The 19,795-nt window shown below is 39.0% G+C and overlaps 1 protein-coding gene across 2 annotated transcripts in view; it reads right to left on the bottom strand.

Moving 5' to 3' along the window:
* The window catches only part of nrip1b (nuclear receptor interacting protein 1b), a 108,997-nt gene extending 91,733 nt beyond the window's left edge, over nt 1–17,264 (bottom strand). The window contains exon 1 of one of the 2 annotated variants that reach the window (XM_062048402.1): nt 17,005–17,264. The gene's annotated coding sequence lies outside the window, so the exon portion shown is untranslated. Of the gene's footprint in view, nt 1–16,278; nt 16,789–17,004 lie in introns of those variants that run through there. The other variant, XM_062048404.1, reaches the window with a different exon arrangement.
* Nucleotides 17,265–19,795: the final 2,531 nt, after the last annotated feature.

Below are 19,795 nucleotides of genomic sequence, written 5' to 3' on the forward strand. Positions count from 1 at the left end.
CCAGCTAAGTCTGCAGACAATCTACAAAGCTAATGCTAGCCAGGACAAAGAACCACTGATAGTCACACACACAAACTAAGTTTGGTGAAATTAACCTCTGCATTTGACCCATCCCCTTGTTCCACCCCCTGGGAGGTGAGGGGAGCAGTGAGCAGCAGCCGCGCTCGGGAATCATTTGGCGATTTAACCCCCAATTCCAACCCTTGATGCCAAGCAGGGAGGTAATGGGTCTCATTTTTATGGTCTTTGGTATGGGGCTTGAACTCACGACCTACCGATCTCAGGGCGGACACTCTAACCACAAGGCCACTGAGTACCAAGTAACACATCTCATCTGCTTGTATTGTTTTGGACTAGACCACTGATGTGAGACCAATGTATTTAAAAAAAGAAAAGAAAAAAAAAGCCTTGAGTCATCCATCCATTAATTTTCTACCGCTTGTCCCTATTGGGGTCGCGGGGGGTGCTGGAGCCTATCTCAGCTGCAGTCGGGCGGAAGGTGGGGTACACCCTGGACAAGTCGCCACCTCATCGCAGGGCCAATACAGATACACAGACAACATTCACACTCACATTTAGCGTTGCCAAATCAACCTATCCCCAGGAAGCCGGAGTACCCGGAGGGAACCCACGCAGTCACAGGGATAACATGCAGAACTCCACACAGAAAGACCCCGAGCCCGGGGATGGAACCCAAGACCTTTGTATTGTGAGACATATGCACTAACCCCTGTTTCACCGTGCTGCCCAGTCTTGAGTCATCTCCACTCAAAAACATTACAGTCATCAAGCACCTTTAAGCAGCAACACACTACCAGCCTTCTATGGATGAAACGATATGAACATTTCCCGTCACGGTTATCGTGAGCAAAATAATCAGTTATCATTAAAGGTTGGAATCTTTGGGCACCTCACAATTCGATTATTAATAAATTATTCATACATCTGTATTATATTGTTTATTAGCGTTATATTGTTAATATATTATAAATGTATTTAACAAACTGATTGTAAATTATATGTCTACAAGGCTTCTCCTTTGGCTACTGACGTATGCAGTATTGCGTCATTTCTGGTTTTGGATTAGTGCGCACAGCATAGATAAAAATGCATGGAAGACGAGACACATGCTACTTGCTACGTGAAAAAATAAATTTAAGTCCCTAGTTGGCGAGCAAGCATCCTCTATAAAATTTTTGTTTTGCCTTCTAAAACCATAGAATGTTCAGACACTTTAGCCCCAGTTGCGATGAACTTGCGGCTCAAAGACATGTGTTGTCTATCTCATTCATGTCTATGGCTGACAGACGTGTTGACGTACAATGTGGATATTATTGTCTCTCTTGACTTATTAATCGTTTGCCAATTTCCACTTCTTAGCTAAGTTTACTCTCTGCTATAATGCAGTTCCTTTTAGCCTTCTGGTAAAGTGTATGTTAAAAGCATTTATTATTTTTGTGTTTCTCTACCAAACCACCGCATCTAGTATAGCATGTCCTCTCCTCCTCCCTCTCCTTGTGTGTCTGGTGCAAAGCCAGCTGACACATAACGTTACCGGAATGTTAGCCATGGTTAGTTAGAATAAAACCTACAACTAACATCTAAAGAACATAAGCATTACTGCCACATTTTAGAACTGTATTAATTTAGCAGACGTAAATAATCGATGGTTGGACATTTGTCCAATTATTCATGAATTGCCCAAGTTCTACCTGTGATCTTGATGAATTGGACAATTGGTCATTTTTCCACCACTACTTATCCTTATTCTATTCATTATTTTATCACTAATGTTGAATGTGCTCAAAAAGTACTCATACACAAAGTGAAATCTTTTGACCAAAATATATTTTTTAAACAACTAAAATAGACACACTGTTTGAAAATACACTATTTTGCATGTTTTTTTATGCTTCACTCATAGTGTTTTTGTCTTAGTAGTTTAACTGTTTTAATGACTAAGCTGTTATGGTTTTAAACATTGGTTTTGTACAGTAGAATTTTAAGATTCATTTAAAAAAAAAAAGTGCTTAACAAATTTAAAAAATAGATGTTTCTTAATTGGGAAAGACATTCATTGGACGTTGGACTTAGACTTAGACAAACATTAATGATCCACAAGGGAAATTGTTCCACACAGTAGCTCAGTTACATAGGATGGCAAGGATAAGGATGGAAAGGATAATGCACACAAGGGCACAAAAAGAGGGCGAAAAACAAAAGGTATAAAGTAGACTAAATATGTACCATAGTAGAAATATAAAAAATAACATATGTAATATTTACATATTATATATACAGTATATAAAATATACTGATATATTATATTACATTATTATATAATATATACAATATATAACACATCCCAATTACCATGTACAATATTACAGTATATGTAACAGCTGCAGAAAATATACATTATAGACAAAGAGAGGTAGCCAACATAGAAGCGGTCAGGTAATAGACAAATATCATCTATTGCTGTATGGCCAGTGACTATACAGCTGGATGGAGTGTGGAATGAAGGAGTTCTTGAATCGCAAAGAAATTAGCGAGCTGGCACCAGTCAGTCAGTGAGTTTATCAAATTGCAGTGACTTAAAAATGGTAATACTAACCATCAGGAGTTTTGGCACGATTATCATTATTACTATTTATCGTTACATTCCTACAGCCTTCACAATAAAACGTGCAGCGCATCTGGTCTGACTGCGTAGGCCTGGGCGATATGGCTGGAAAATAAAATCCCCAATTTTTTCACATTTTTCCTACTTTTTGCAGAAACCATAACAATAATAATTCTAAACAAGTTTTCTTTTATTTGATCAAAAAACTAGTAGATTGAAATGACGGAATACACTGCATCTTAGTCGGCGTGGCGAAGTTGGTAGAGTGGCCGTGTCAGCAATCGGAGTGTTGCTGGTTACTGGGGTTCAATCCCCACCTTCTACCATCCTAGTCACGTCCGTTGTGTCCTTGGGCAAGACACTTCACCCTTGCTCCTGATGGCTGCTGGTTAGCGCCTTGCATGGCAGCTCCCGCCATCAGTGTGTGAATGTGTGTGTGAATGGGTGAATGTGGAAATACTGTCAAAGCGCTTTGAGTACCTTGAAGGTAGAAAAGCGCTATACAAGTATAACCCATTTATCATTTATTTATTAAAATTCTAATTGGCATGTTGTTCTTTTTAGATGAGAAATAAATTGCACTTTTTATGCAATCATTTTCAGATAACTAATTTAAGAGGATGGAACAGAGTGCCCGGAACTTTCAATTGTGGACACAGTTTCCACACAATTCAGCGAACATGAGAGCGATGGTGTGTGCTTGCCGTGATTTGTGGGGTGGCAAAAACCGGGGAGTTTTTTGTATTTTTTCATTTTTATTTTTATTAATGCACACATGTTAAAAGTGCAATTTCAATGTTGATGATGTGCATTTATTAGAAACATATATTGATGTTATGGTAAGCAGAAACATTGTTTATTTAAACTATTTTCCCTAAAATACACATCCATCCATCCAACCGCTTGTCCCTTTCGGGGTTGCGGCGGGTGCTGGAGCGTATCCCAGCTGCATTCGGGCGGCAGGCGGGATACACCCTGGACAAGTCGCCACCTTATCGCAGGGCCAACACAGATAGACAGACAACATTCACTCACACTCACACACTAGGGCCAATTTAGTGTTGCCAATCAACCTATCCCCAGGTGCGTGTCTTTGGAGGTGGGAGGATGCCGGAGTACCAGCAGGAAACCCACGCAGTCACAAGGAGAACATGCAAACTCAACACAGAAAGAACCCAGGACCTTCGGATTGTGAGGCACATGCGCTAACCCTTGTACCAGCGTGCTGCCCCCTAAAATACATACCAAGACTATGTTTGTTTCATCAGATTACTCGTTTAATCGAACAAAAAAATTGATAGATTACTCAATTACTAAAATCAACAGCTGCAGCCATAATCAAAACAAAATTATTCAAACACTTCATTAAATTGATAAATGAATTCATATAAGTCATATTTTTAACAGCAACAGTCACACAAGTGTAAAAAGAAGTTCACACTTAACACACAAAAGTGTTTTCGGTAAATCTGGATATGGGTTGTGCAATAGACGATGTCATCGATATACATTTCGCGGAAGATAGTGTTTTTAATACTATCGTTATATTGTGACAATGCATGTTGATGACATATTCTAGCCGTGTCTGCAAATTTGGCAGTGACTAGCGAAAGGACGCATTGTTGCGCTTGTAAAGCGAAAGCAAGACAACTTGAAATATCTTTGACACACAAAACCGTGTGCGTCGTTTATTCCGTCAAAGAGAAGACTGAAGAACTCTTACATCAAACCACTCAAAATGGCGGTCACAACAAACCCCCACCTTTGGATAAATCTCCTAAATGTCACTTAAAGGGACCGCACCAAATGACTCACTCTTAACTGCATAAATGAATGCTAAACAATACTGCAAGCTAGAGCTCTTGAAAGTGAACAAAGGTGGCCCCATGAATACAAACAGTAAGGAGCATAATACCATTATTTGGTCCATATTACACTGTTTAGATCTAAATTTTTTATTATAAAAAGAAGTATGTTGTCGTCAACACAGGAGGACTGTAAGGGCAAAAACCAAATGATTTAAAGTACCAATAGAGTGGAAAAACAAGTTTACTTTATATGCTTAATTGTGTTCATTAACCCATAATAAAATAATGACATTGTATTGAAAACACACATGTAAACAAATCTAAGAATAGTAACAACAGTGCAATATTGTTTTAACAACAAGGCTTACAGATATAGAGCTCAAACAATTAGAGAAATTAGCTTGAGGTCAAAGTGTCTCTGGTTTGATTCCATAGAGGGCTGTAAGAGGATGAGACTGCACTTCTGGTCCTTAACATCTACTGTCTGTGTCCTTGAACAATGTATAGTGGCCAAAAAAACACTGCAGGGCAGCTCCAAGGTCTGTAATAAATCAAAAACTGCAGTAAATGCTTTGACACATGTTCGGGGAGATTGCACATTAGGATTTTTTTGCAGACAGAGAGCCTCAGTAATCAAAAAGTATGATGCCATTCTCAATATTTACTGGTGTTTTTCCACATTCTGTATATTTCAAAAGTTTTTTTTGTAAAACGGTGACTTAATTGCCGTCAGTTCACAAACCTCTTTCCACATTATTTGCCCGTGACCGTCAGCTTTCACCCTAATTTCTATCTTTAGAATTACGTGCATGACAATATGACAACAAAATCCGAGAGCCGGTAATGTCAGGCCTTCAAAATTAAAGCACACAAATAAATGAATTGGTTCTGCTAATACTTTGACCACAGTGTTCACAGATCCGCCAACTTATCGGAAATACGCCACAGGAAAAAAAAATCATCAAAAGGTAAGTTGTCCAACATTAGCTCCATGTTTAGATGTGGTTAGCTACGCTAACGCCTGGCCACATACGTATCTAGCTAGAGTGTCGTTGGCTAAAAATAGTTCAAAACAGGTTAGGATATTCTCAGAATTTGAGCAAGAGTTTTGCATATTTGATAATGCCCCAAATGTTGGAGTGTAAGGCTACATTCCCACTGCAACCATTTCCGATGTTTTTGTGTTAAGTGACTTTTCATGTCAATGTGAACAGCACACTTCAGATTTTCCTCATTTCCGACCCAGGTCTCTTTCAAATGTGGATATTAATATGGTATGTATTGCTGCAGTCTAAACGATCAGGTCACTTTTTTTTGGCGATCAAAATGCAACAAAAATCCTAATCCAAAAATACTGGACGAATGAGCAAAAAACAGGCTAAAGGAAGGTCTTTCGGAAATCATGTCAACGACCCAACAATCCTGGCCCCTGCCCACATGTCGAAACAAATCCCCTACGAAGGAGAGCAAGCGCAAAAATTCTTAGCCTTTTCCTCTGCTTTCTTTTCTATGCATAATAATTGGGTAAGGAAAAGGTTGACTCTGGTGGCACACATTTCTGTTTTTAGTAACGTAAAGGACTACATAATTTGGATTTAGGAAAAACATTAATTAAACCAAAATTACGCATCATACCCTGCAGTGTGAACGTATACTGAACAAAAATACAAAACACAACACTTTTGTTTTTGCTCCCATTTTTCATTAGTTGGACTCAAAGACCTATTCCTCTCAAATATTGTTTGCAAATATGTCTAAATTTGTGTTAGTGAGCACTTCTTCTTTGCCAAGATAATCCATCCCACCTCACAGGTGTGGCATATCAAGATGTTGATAAAACAGCATGATTATTACACTTCCTGTCAATGAGAAAGAACGCAAAAGAGAAAGGCTCCGCTCTTACTACCGGAGTTTTTTGTTAAATCTGAAGATTTTGACCACTGATTTGCGATCACAGCCACAGGAGAGTACCCTGGCATCTTCAATCTGATTTTGGTCAGTTGAGAGGCACTGATACGCTGAAAGAAGGCGAGTTGGGAGAGCCGTTAGCCTCAAGCCAAAGGCGCCTTGCCGCAGTTCAAAGCGGTTGCCTAGCAACCAAAAGCTACGGTGAGTTTACAGCTGTTTTAAAGTGATCCCGACGTCGCAGAGTGATATAAGTTGACAGGCTGACACCTCAAATTGATCTCTGAACGGCGCAAGATACGAAATTGTTGGAAAAAACAAGTTAAAGTGCCGCAAATCGCTAAAGAAGCAACTGCCGTTAAGACACAAGCAAGAGGCAGTGACGTCAGTGACTGCCGCGATGCGAAAAGGTAAAGGAAAGATTTAAATCCAGAAACCTTCGGGGTCAGCTGATACAGAACACAACTGGGAACAAGATTTGAGGTTGGACACAGGACATGATGGGAATCAAGAAGTGATACTACAAAAACTTGAAGAAATGAAAGAAGAAATGAAAAGAAATGAAAGAAGAAATAAAAGAAATGAAAAAACAAATGAAATAAATGAAAAAAGAAATGAAAGAAATGAAAGAAGAAATGAAAGAAATGAAAAAAGAAATGAAAGAAGAAATGAAAGAATTGAAAGAATATCTGAGAAAAGTAACAACAGAACACAAACAAGATGTGAAAAGTCTGCAGGAAAATATAGAAAATCTGCAAACTCAGAACAACAGAAGAAATAATGATGCCACTGAAATGGGCAAACGTATGAAGACCCTTCAAGAAGACAACATGTTGAGGAATATCATAGATGAAATGGATCAGGACAAACGAATGAATGATATCATCGTGACAGGGCACCGAATTAAACCAAGATCCTATGCGAAAGCTGTGAATAATGAAGGTGAACCAGATGAAATGGATATGGTCTCAGCAGAACAGCAAGTGGTCAACTTTGTGCAATCAAAGGAAATTGAAATTGACATTAATACCATCGAAACATGCATCCCACTGAACGGAAGAAACAACAACGTCACTCCAGTCGTGCTCGTGAAACTCGTAAACAGAAAATCTAAAATGGCATTGCTGAGACAGGGAAAGAAGCTGAAGGGAACAAATGTGTACATGAATGAGCATCTCACAAAACGTAATGCTGGAATCGCCAAGAAAGCATGCGACGTGAGAAAGCAGGGAAAAATCCAGGGAACTTGGAGCACCAACTGTAAAATCTACATCAAGCTGAATGGAGGTCCAGAAGCAAGAGTAATTGTTGTCCATGACATCAAGGACCTGGACAATTTTTAAAGTTTACACAGCTTCCACAACAACGATGATAATGGACTCTGACAGAAAACAAACACCCAAATTCAGCATCGACACTACTATGTTCCAAGGGACGACTAAACAAGAGGACCTACATTCAGGATTGCATCCACCTACACTTATTGAGATTATTGAAACAACATCAAAGATTGTGGAACAAGAAAATATGGAACTAAAAAATTTCTGCAACAAAGATTACAAAAACCAGGATTTGGAAAATTATATAGATCCAGATACAAATGTTTTCTCCCAAATCAGTAACAATTGTTTTTATTATACAGATGATCAATATAATAGCAACATTACATGCGATAACAAATTGTCAATTATTCATTTTAATAGCAGAAGCTTGTATGCAAACTACAACAACATTAAGAACTTTTTGGAACACATCAACGAACCATTCTAAGTGATTGCTGTCACAGAAACATGGATTGATGATAAAAAAGGAATAGATTTTGATCTGGAAGGATATGAACTAAACTACATCAACAGAACCAACAAAAGTGGAGGAGGAGTAGCTGTGTACGTGATGAAGAACCTGAACTACAAAGTGGTAAAAAACATGTCATTTGCTATAGATAATATCTTAGAATGTATAGCCATTGAAATATGTCAGGAAAAAAGCAAAAACATTTTCCTCAGTTGTATATATAGATCACCTAAGTCAAGTATAGAAACATTTGAAGAATGGATCAAGGCTACTTACATGTATAATGGTCAAAGAATAATGTTCTTATGTGGTGACTTTAATATTGACTTATTGAACCCTAACAAGCAAAAGTCTATTGATGACTTCATTGATACAATGTACAGCATCAGTTTATATCCAAAAATCACAAAACCAAGCAGAATCACAGCACACTGTGCCACGCTTATTGATAATATTTTTACCAATGAGTTTGACAATAACACTACAAGTGGTCTACTTATAACCGACGTTAGTGATCATCTGCCAGTTTTTACAATTTATGATGGACACTACAAGAAGAACATGGAAGACAAAAGGACATTTCGAAGACTGTGCACAGAGAAGAGGATGACTGCTTTCAAAATTGAGCTACAAAAGCAAGATTGGGACCATGTGTACAATGAAAAAGAGGTTGATGAAGCATATGAACATTTCTTAAACAAGTTCATAATACTTTATGACAAACATTGTCCATGGATACAACTCAGTAACAAGCAGAGAAAGAATAATCAACCATGGATGACAAAAGGATTAAAAAATGCTTGTAAGAAGAAGAATACACTATATAGAGAATTTATAGCACAAAGAACTATAGAGGCAGAAATTAAGTACAAAAAGTATAAAAACAAGTTAACAGACATACTACGATCATGTAGAAAATAATATTACAGTGAATTATTGGACAGGAACAAAAATAATATGAGAGCAACATGGGGCATCCTCAATAGCATTATTAAAAATGGCACAAAGAGGGACTACCCTCAATACTTTTTAGACGGAAATTTAAAAAATGACAACATAAAGGAAGTAGTTGAAAGCTTCAATAATTATTTTGTAAATATTGGACCAAAATTGGAAGAAAGGATTCCAGACCTAGTTCCAATTGAGGACTATAATGATACCATAGAGCGAAATCCCAACTCCATGTTCCTCAGTAATGTGACACAGGAGGAAATAGTTACAATCGTGAAAAAATGTAAATCTAAGACTTCAACTGATTGTAATGGAATTGATATGGAAACGATAAAAAAGGTTATAGAAGAGATCTCAGGACCATTAATGTATATTAGTAATCTATCATTTCAAACAGGTACATTCCCAAACAAAATGAAAATAGCTAAAGTTGCACCAATTTATAAGACTGGAGATAAACATCAATTTACAAATTATAGACCTGTTTCTTTACTTCCACAATTTTCTAAAATCATTGAAAAACTGTTTAATAACAGATTAGAGAGTTTCATAAATAAAAATAGAATACTCGAAGAGAACCAATATGGATACAGAGCTAATGTCTCAACTTCAATGGCTTTAATTGAAATTACAGAAGAAATTACCAATGCAATACAGTAAAAAATGTGCAGCAGCAGTTTTTATGGATCTAACTAAAGCATTTGACACAATTAATCACAATATGTTAATCAAAAAACTAGAACGATATGGCATCAGAGGGTTAGTCTTAAACTGGATAAGAAGTTATCTAACGAACAGGAAACAATACGTGAAGCTAGGCGAACACGTGTCTACAACGCTAAATATATCCTGTGGTGTACCTCAGGGATCAATATTAGGACCTACATTATTCAATCTCTATATAAATGACATTTGTAAAGTTACAAAAGATTTAAAGTTAGTATTATTTGCGGATGATACAACAGCGTTTTGTTCAGGAGAGAACACACAGGAGATAATACAAATAATAACAGAAGAACTTAACAAATTAAAAAGATGGTTTGACAAAAATAGATTATCGTTGAATCTCAGCAAAACTAAAATAATGCTATTTGGTAATAGTAGTAGAGAAAGTCAAACACAAATACAAATAGACGGAATAGAAATTGAAAGAGTAATTTCTAGGTATAATGATTGATGATAAATTGAACTGGAAATCTCACGTAAAAAATATACAACATAAAGTTGCAAGAAACACGTCAATAATGAATAAAGCAAAACATGTTCTAGACAAAAAATCACTTCATATTCTCTACTGCTCACTAGTGTTACCATCTGAGCTACTGTGTAGAAATATGGGGAAATAATTACAAAAGTACACTTCATTCATTAACAGTGTTACAAAAAAGATCAGTTAGAATAATACATATTGTTGGATATAGAGAACATACAAATCCTTTATTTATTAAATGATAAATAAATGATAAATGGGTTATACTTGTACAGCGCTTTTCTACCTTCAAGGTACTCAAAGCGCTTTGACAGTATTTCCACATTCACCCATTCACTCACCCATTCACACACACATTCACACACTGATGGCGGGAGCTGCCATGCAAGGCGCTAACCAGCAGCCATCAGGAGCAAGGGTGAAGTGTCTTGCCCAAGGACACAACGGACGTGACTAGGATGGTAGAAGGTGGGGATTGAACCCCAGTAACCAGCAACCCTCCGATTGCTGACACGGCCACTCTACCAACTTCGCCACGCCGTTATTGAATCAAAGATACTGAAATTCCACGACATAGTGAATTTGCAAACAGCTAAAATTATGCACAAAGCAAACTATAACCTGCTACCCAAGAATATACAACAATTCTTCACAAAAAAAGAGGAGAAATATAATCTTAGAGAAAAATGTAATTTAAAACATTTGTACGCACGTACAACACTTAAGACCTTCAGTATATCAATATGTGGAATTAAATTATGGAATGGATTAAGCAAAGCAATCAAACAATGTACTAATATGATCCACTTCAAGAAACTCTTCAAACGTAAAGTGTTTACAAAGTACAAAGAAGAAGAACCATGACAAACATTCTCAATTTATTTCATCCATTCATTCATTCATTCTTAAAGTAATCTTACTTATCTCATCATATGAAATATGACTTACTTCACCAATTATTATTATTAAATTCTTACTAATATTTATTTATTTATTTTTATTGTGATTACCTATGGAGTTATTGTGAATAAATTGAGATCAGGAAGTGAATAAAAACGTTTCAGCAACTGTTATGTAAAGAAAAGGGGTAGGATTAAATAAGCTCTGCTTCTTCCTACTCCTTTTCGAACATGTTGAAAAGAGAAACTGGAAATTGTGATGTATCATGTTGTATGCTTGCATGTTCGAAATAAACTCAAACTCTAACTCTAACTGATGGCGGGAGCTGCCGTGCAAAGCCCTAACCACGACCCATCAGGAGCAAGGATGAAGTGTCAAGGACACAACGGACGTGACTAGGATGGCGGAAGCCCCGGACTGAATCAGCAACCCTCAGGTTGCTGCCACGGTAGCTCTACCAAGCCACGCCTTAGGCTGCCCACAATAAAAGGCCACACTGAAATGTGCAATTTTGCTTTATTGGGGGACGGAGGGTGATGGGCTCAGAACTGGTGTGATCACCATTTGCCTCTTGCAGTGAAGCACATCTCATTTGAATAGAGTTGATCAGGTTGTTGATTGTGGCCTGTGGAATGTTGGTCCACTCCTCTTCAATGGCTGTGTGAAGTTACTGGATATTGGCAGGCCTGGAACACGCCGTCATAGACGCCAATCCACAGGATCCCAAACATGCTCAATGGGTGACATGTCCGATGCTGGCCATGCAAGAACTGGAATGTTTTCAACATCCAGAAATTGTGTATAGATCCCTGCAACATGGGGCCGTGCTGCAACATTAAGTTAAAGCACCAATGATTGTCACACAAACACTAGGTGTGGTGAAATGTGTCCTCTGCATTTGACCCATTCCCTTATTCACCCCCTGGGATGTGAGGGGGGCAGTGGGCAGCAGCGGTGCCGCGCCCGGGAATAATTTTTGGTGATTTAACCCCCAATTCCAACCCTTGATGCTGTGCATTCAAAATGCCATCAGGAAAATGCACTTGCGTTCGTTGTCCATACCATACGCCTGCCCATATGATAACCCCCACCATGGGCTACTCGATTTACAACGTTGACACAAGCAAACCGCTCTCCCACACACTAACGCCACACACGCTGTGTGCCATCTGCCCTGAATAATGAAAACCAGGAATCATTCGTGAAAAGAACACCTCTCCAACGTGCCAGACGCCATCGAATGTGAGCATTTGCCCACTCAAGTCGGTTACAACAACGAATTGCAGTCACGTTGAGACCCCAATGAGGACGACGAGCATGCAGACGAGCCTCCCTGGGATGATTTCTCACAGTTTGTGCAGAAATTCTTTGATTATGCAAACCAATTGTTGCAGCAGCTGTTTGGGTGGCTGGTCTCAGGCAAGCATGGATGGGCACCTGCTGGATGTGGAGGTCCTATGCTGGTGTGGATACACATGGTCTGCTGTTGTGAGGCCGGTTAGACGTACTGCCAAATTCTCTGGAACGCCTTTTGGAGACAGCTTATGGCAGCGAATTTAACATTCAATTCACGGGCAACAGCTCTGGTGGACAGTCCTGCAGTCAGCATGCCAACTGCACGCTTCCTCATAACTTGCGACATCTGTGGCATTGTGCTGTGTGATAAAACTGACAACTTACATGGGCAGAGCTCTGGAAAGCTGAACCTCTGCGCACAAAGTTCTTCATTCAATCTGTGCACAATGTTTTCCCAAGCCCGGCCGGAGCAGACACTCCAGAGGACAATCAGTGCCAGAGGAGGGGCTTCTTGAAGCACATCCTGAGCTGTTGCCCAAAGTCTCTAGGGGAGGGGCAGTATTGCTGGCGCCACGACCATGTTTTGAAATCTTTGGTGGATTCCATCTGCACAGCGATAAAATAGGAGGCAAACCGCCGGCCAAACTCATCAGGGGAGCTACTCTCCACCACTCCTGACTGGCAGCTCCATGTTGACCTGGGAAGGCAACTCAAGTTTTCGGCCAACATCGCTACCACTTCACTTCGCCCAGACATGGTGTTAACGTCGGAGTCAACTGGAGCTGACTGTCACCTGGTAGGCCCGGATTGCTGTTTAATCAGCATCTTCAAATGCCACGCCTGTGAGGTGGGATGGAGTATCTTGGCAAAGAAGAAATGCTCACTTACACAGATTTGGACAGATTTGTGAACAATATTTGAGAGGAATAGGTATTTTGTGTTTATAGTAAAAGTTTTAGATCTTTTGAGTTAAAATCCCCCCAAAAATGGGAGCAAAAACAAAAGTGTTGCATTTATATTTTTGTTTAGTGTATATCCTAAGTGTTAATTACTGTTTGCTTTGCTAGTAAATGTGCTAGAAATGTTCCAATTAGGGTTTTATATTCCGATACCAATCATCCATGAGTGAGATCGGACAATATTCCTACCAATACCAACCTCCTGCACTATCCACGTTAACCGCCAGACGGCAGTAGATTGTTGAATATCTTAAAATGTGTTTTGTGGCAATTTCAACTTTTTCAATGTTGCTATGTAAAATGGCGTGTTCCATCATTTTCAGCTGACTGCATTGCAAAATTATTATGAGGGCCATATGAATCCTTTCCCTTCTGTACTAAAAAATGCAGTTGATTTGCTGCAATGGAGATGATTATTATTAGCTTTGGAGAAGCGTCTCCACACTGTGTATGGAGACACATAATTAGCTGCTAGCCGCTTGTCAGCCGGGAGATAAAAAATGCCAATGGGGACCAGGATTAAAAAGGCATTCATCTTTTAATGGGTTATCACCCTGACTCCCTATTGACATGGGAACAGAGGGCTTCGCATTTTTGGCTACAGTATCCCACAATTCACTGAAGCCATACTGAAGGGCTAGCATCATAGTTCACGACAGCGCTACACGTAACATTTCCAAACTATTCAGCGGAAAATAACATTGCACCGGTTGTGATACGATGGAGAAATACTGTGAGTCATTAGATAAGAAGTCCCTTCATCGTTATAAGGATCAAACAGCCGTCGACAAGTCTGAGTGGAGCTGAGACCACGACATCTTCCCCGATGTCTCATACCTTGACTTTGAGCTACTTTAATTTTTCAAGAGAGACTATTTTACATCTTGAAAAACTTTGAAAAAGAGAAAGCTGTGACCGCTTTGTTTGTGGAAGGGTTTGTGACGTTTGTGTTTATCTCTATAAACCCAGGGGACATTGTGTTGTCAAGGCTGGAGTCATGCACTCAAAACGATCCCACCTAAGTTTGACACCCTGGATAATCACAGATAACCAATCCAATGTCATCTTAGCACACTGTGACTGTAAGACAGGATTGGGAGAATTATGTTCTCATGTCGTTTCAGTTGTTTTTATATGTGGAGGCTACAGTCCAGATGAGAGAAGTAAATACAATTTGTTTTACCAATACAACTACTGTCAAAGTTATTTGACCAAGCACATCAAGTGAATGCAAAAGGGTAGCTGTCATTTATTTTAGATTAATTTTTACTTACAAAATGTTCTTATTTACCTGAAATGAAATGATCCGAACAAACAGTCGTCATAGCATGCCACATCTCAGTTGATTGCAGCTATCCATGCTCACCTTCACACCGCTTCCGTTTGTCCAGAAATACCCTTCAAAATGCGATAAAGGCTAGTAATATATCTCCCACCTTGATTGTGTCAGCTGACAATCGCACACGTGGTCGGCATTATTAGTGTCACTACTTGATCAGCAACAATGAGTGTGATGCAAACGAAGCCTTCTAATATGTCCAACGGCAGTACATTGTGGGAAACTCAGAAAAATCAGAATCCCTCTGAAGAAGTCAACTTCTGAGCGACTACAGAATGCTCCAGAATGAAGGAAAACTGCTTTGAGACAACAACAGAGGCAGACTGTTCAACCTTGGCCGTCTTGTGTAAGTTCAGGTCAAATAATCAAGCAGCTTAATGCTGACAAAAAGAGGCTAAAAGGGAAGCGGCAATGTTCAAACTTGATCGAGGCAACTTTGCCTTTCATGAAATGAATCCAATCCAATCCACTTTATTTATATAGCACATTTAAGCAGCAAAAATGTTATCAAAGTGCTGCACACAAATATTAAAAACAAGATTCAAATACTATCCTTAGCTCCACCAATGACTGAATAAAAACTAAATAAATAAATATAAAACCAATATAAAAATAAATATGATTAAAAACATTAAAAAAAACATGCACCTGGGGATAGGTTGATTGGCAACACTAAATTGGCCCTAGTGTGTGAATGTGGGTGTGAATGTTGTCTGTCTATCTGTGTTGGCCCTGCGATGAGGTGGCTACTTGTCCAGGGTGTACCCCGCCTTCCGCCCGAATGCAGGTGAGATAGACTCCAGCACCCCCCGCGACCCCAAAAGGGACAAGCGGTAGAAAATGGATGGATGGATGGATGATTAAAAACGATTTTAAAAGAGTAAAACCAATTCAAACAAATATATATATATATATTTTTTTAAACACAGAGGACCACACAACTCACGTAGTGTTAAAAGCCAGAGAATAAAAGTGGGTCTTAAGATGAGACTTAAAACACTCCACTGTGGGAGCAGTTGGAACATGGAGGGGCAGAGTGTTTCAGAGCTTAGGGCCGACCTCAGAGAAGGCCATGTCTCCCCTGGTTTTAAGTCTCGTCTTGGGCACCACAAGCTGGAGCTGGCTCTCGGACCTCGGAGCGCGCGCAGGAGTGTAAATTTGGATGAGATCCGAGATATAATGGAGGTGCCAGTCCTTGCAAAGCTTTATAACCAAAACCAAACAGCAACATTTTTAAAATGAACAGGGAGCCAGTACAAAGTCTCAAGAATTGGGGTTATACGCTCGCGTGTCCTGGCCCCTGTAAAGTCGTGCTGCCGCGTTCTGGACAAACTGCAACCGGTAGAGAGCTGTTTGGCTAATGCCAGCATAAAGTGCATTGCAGTAGTCCAAATGAACACACTTCCTGTGTGGCTTTTAATTCCAACATTCTGCTGCGACTGCTTTTGAAAGGTGCCCTTTTCAAAACACCAGCCAAATATGTTATTTACCTTCTTTATTCTGCTGCTTGCAAACCTCAGCCGTGTGACCTTTTTCCATGAGAGCCAAAGTGGAATGAAGCAACAGGGCATTGAAGAAAAAGCAACACCCACGCAAAGGCCATTCAAAAAAAACCTTGTGACTTCAGAAGCACGCAAGCCCACTAAAAGGCTATCATGCATGTCATCATTACCATGCCTCAAAACAATACTACACATTAATATGTCCCTTTAGTCATCTAAATACTGCTCAAAGTGTGTTATTACATTCACTCCTGCTGGACGTTCACGTAATATCAGATTGCATGAAAACTATATCAGGTAAGAACGTGGAAAAGAACGTGGAAGTCAAATATGAACGTATACTATGCTTAATTGACACATTTTTCTGATGGTCAGGTTTAACGCTGGTCAGTTGGTGACAGTGACGTTCCACCACAAACACACAACCCGCTGCTTAAGACACATTATTATTAATAAGGTCATTTTTATAATTATTTTTATTTTGAATATGAACATTTCACACACAAACCATGTCTGTTGAGGGCCTACTTTATTGTCTATGCAGATAGCGGCTTGATATTCAACTACATCCTTGACGTGCTTACGATAAAACACCGTGTTATACAACCCCCCTTAGGCCGCGATCGTCCTGTGTAAAAGTAATTATGATTAATGACATAAAGAGTGTGTTATTAAAAAAAAGAATGATGTTTTTAAGGACATGATCTATCCTACCTGCGTTGTCATTCGGAGACGCGCATTAATATTCGACATGAGCAGCAAAATCCATTGAATGTCTTGTCACTTCTCCGGCGACACAAACATGTCGAAAATAACAAAACGTGAAAATACTAATGGAAATATAGTCCACAAATGTCTGCTCCGTGCTTGTTTTCAGTCGCGCTGCGTGTGCCTGCTGACAGTGCTGAAAGGTTTGGCTTATTGGCGGAGTCGTCTTCTTTGGAGGACTGGAGAGAGGACTATTTAACACTCCGCCCTCTGCCTGTGTGACAACACCCTTAAAGGAACACTCACTCCGCTTCCAAGCTTCTTTAAAAAAAACAAAAAAAAAACATCATTTTTTTTTTACTTTTCATCTTTTTAACATTCCATCATTCAAAACATCATTCTAAGGTGTGATGTGTGTTTTTAGTCATATGTTTCTAAGTCATGACGTTTGACATATGACACGACAGGATATGCAGGCAACAACACACCGTGACATGAACCAACAGTGACGTCATCGACTCGTCATCTCAATCCATATTTTTTTTATTATGGATTTTGAAGTTCAAGCCTTTGATTTGAAAATACATTTGTTGGAGTAAGTGTAGGTAAATTCACATTAAACATGTATTGGGCATTTCAACAGTTATTTACTGTATTAATAATAATAATAATCGTAACAATAATTAACATTTTTAATTTAATTGTATTCCTTAAGGAGTCTGTGCGCTACATGTAATAATAATAATAATAATAATTAAATAATTAAACCCCATTCTTGTAACATGTAACTCACTGACCTATTTTTAGGACAAACATAAGGAAAAATAATAACTCACTAATTTCAGACTGTTTTAGTATGAAAAGATATTTAAATTTTTTATCATAAAATGTAATATCCCTAATTATATTAATTTATATATACTATTCATACATGTCTGAAAGACTGAATAATGTGTATTATAATATTGTATTATGTCAATATGTGTGAGTGTGAAGTGACTGGGATGAGAATCAGCACCTCCAAGTCCGAATCCATGGTTCTCGCCCGGAAAAGGGTGGAGTGCCATCTCCGGGTTGCGGAGGAGACCCTGCCCCAAGTGGAGGTGTTCAAGTACCTCGGAGTCTTGTTCACGAGTGAGGGAAGAGTGGATCGTGAGATCGACAGGCGGATCGGTGCGGCGTCTTCAGTAATGCGGACGCTGTATCGATCCGTTGTGGTGAAGAAGGAGCTGAGCCGGAAGGCATAGCTCTCAATTTACCGGTCGATCTACGTTCCCATCCTCACCTATGGTCATGAGCTTTGGGTTATGACCGAAAGGACAAGATCACGGGTACAAGCGGCCGAAATGAGTTTCCTCCGCCGGGTGGCGGGGCTCTCCCTTAGAGATAGGGTGAGAAGCTCTGCCATCCGGGGGGAGCTCAAAGTAAAGCTGCTGCTCCTCCACATCGAGAGGAGCCAGATGAGGTGGTTCGGGCATCTGGTCAGGATGCCACCCGAACGCCTCCTTAGGGAGGTGTTTAGGGCACGTCCGACCGGTAGGAGGCCACGGGGAAGACCCAGGACACGTTGGGAAGACTATGTCTCCCGGCTGGCCTGGGAACGCCTTGGGATCCCCCGGGAGGAGTTGGACGAAGTGGCTGGGGAGAGGGAAGTCTGGGCTTCCCTGCTTAAGCTGCTGCCCCCACGACCCGACCTCGGATAAGCGGAAGAAGATGGATGGATGGATGGATGGATGAATATGTACTGTATGTTTCAAAATAGTATCAACATTCACGATTTGAATAAATTAATGTATTTTCGTATATTTATCTATTTTAGCCATTCTTTTTTTCATATATATGTGCATATGACATGTGAATAATGTACATTGTTTTAATATCATATTTATTTGTAATTTGGAAAATTATGTTCATATAAATACTACCATATGAAGAATATACATTACTATACTGTATCTATTTGAATCATTTGTATTTATTCATATACAGAACATAATAAAATATGGATAAAGCACATGTTAACATTGTGTTTATTTTGACAAATATTTAAAACAATGATTTTGATATACATATAAATATATGGTTAACAAATATTACAATATTGTAACTAATACAAACAATTTTTATTTATTCCTATACAGTGCTGGTGAATATATGAATATTATTGTACATTACAATATTGTATTTATATGGAAAAATAGTTTCAGAAATCTATCAATGTACCGGTACATATAAATATATGTTATTATAATATTGTATCTACTAGAATCATTCTTTTTAAACATTTTCATATACACGTAAACATGTGAATAATGTACATTATAATATTATCTGCCCTGTGATGAGGTGGTGACTTGTCTAGGGTGTACCAAGGTCCCTGTCTTCCGCCCGAATGCAGCTGAGTTAGGCTCCAGCACCCCCCCGTGACCCCGAAAGGGACAAGCGGTAGAAAATGGATGGATGGATGGATAATATTATCTTACATCTATTGTTTTACTTTTATATGTTATACTTTAAAAATACATTATTTAAATAGGAACATTGACCGTTTGTTGTAACTCTCAAAATAAATTTTAATAGTTTTTTTTTCTGGCAACACGAAGTGGCCAAAGTATTTCATTAAGTCAGGGGTCGGGAACCTTTTTGGCTGAGAGAGCCATGAAAGCCAAATATTTCAAAATGTATTTTCGTAAGAGCCATATAATATTTTTTAACACTGAATACAACTTAATGCGTGCATTTTTAAGTAAGACCAACATTTTTAGAGTATAATAAGTCTCTTTTTCTTTTTAATAAC

Source organism: Entelurus aequoreus, linkage group LG05, assembly GCF_033978785.1.
Source record: "Entelurus aequoreus isolate RoL-2023_Sb linkage group LG05, RoL_Eaeq_v1.1, whole genome shotgun sequence".
Lineage (NCBI taxonomy): Eukaryota > Metazoa > Chordata > Actinopteri > Syngnathiformes > Syngnathidae > Entelurus > Entelurus aequoreus.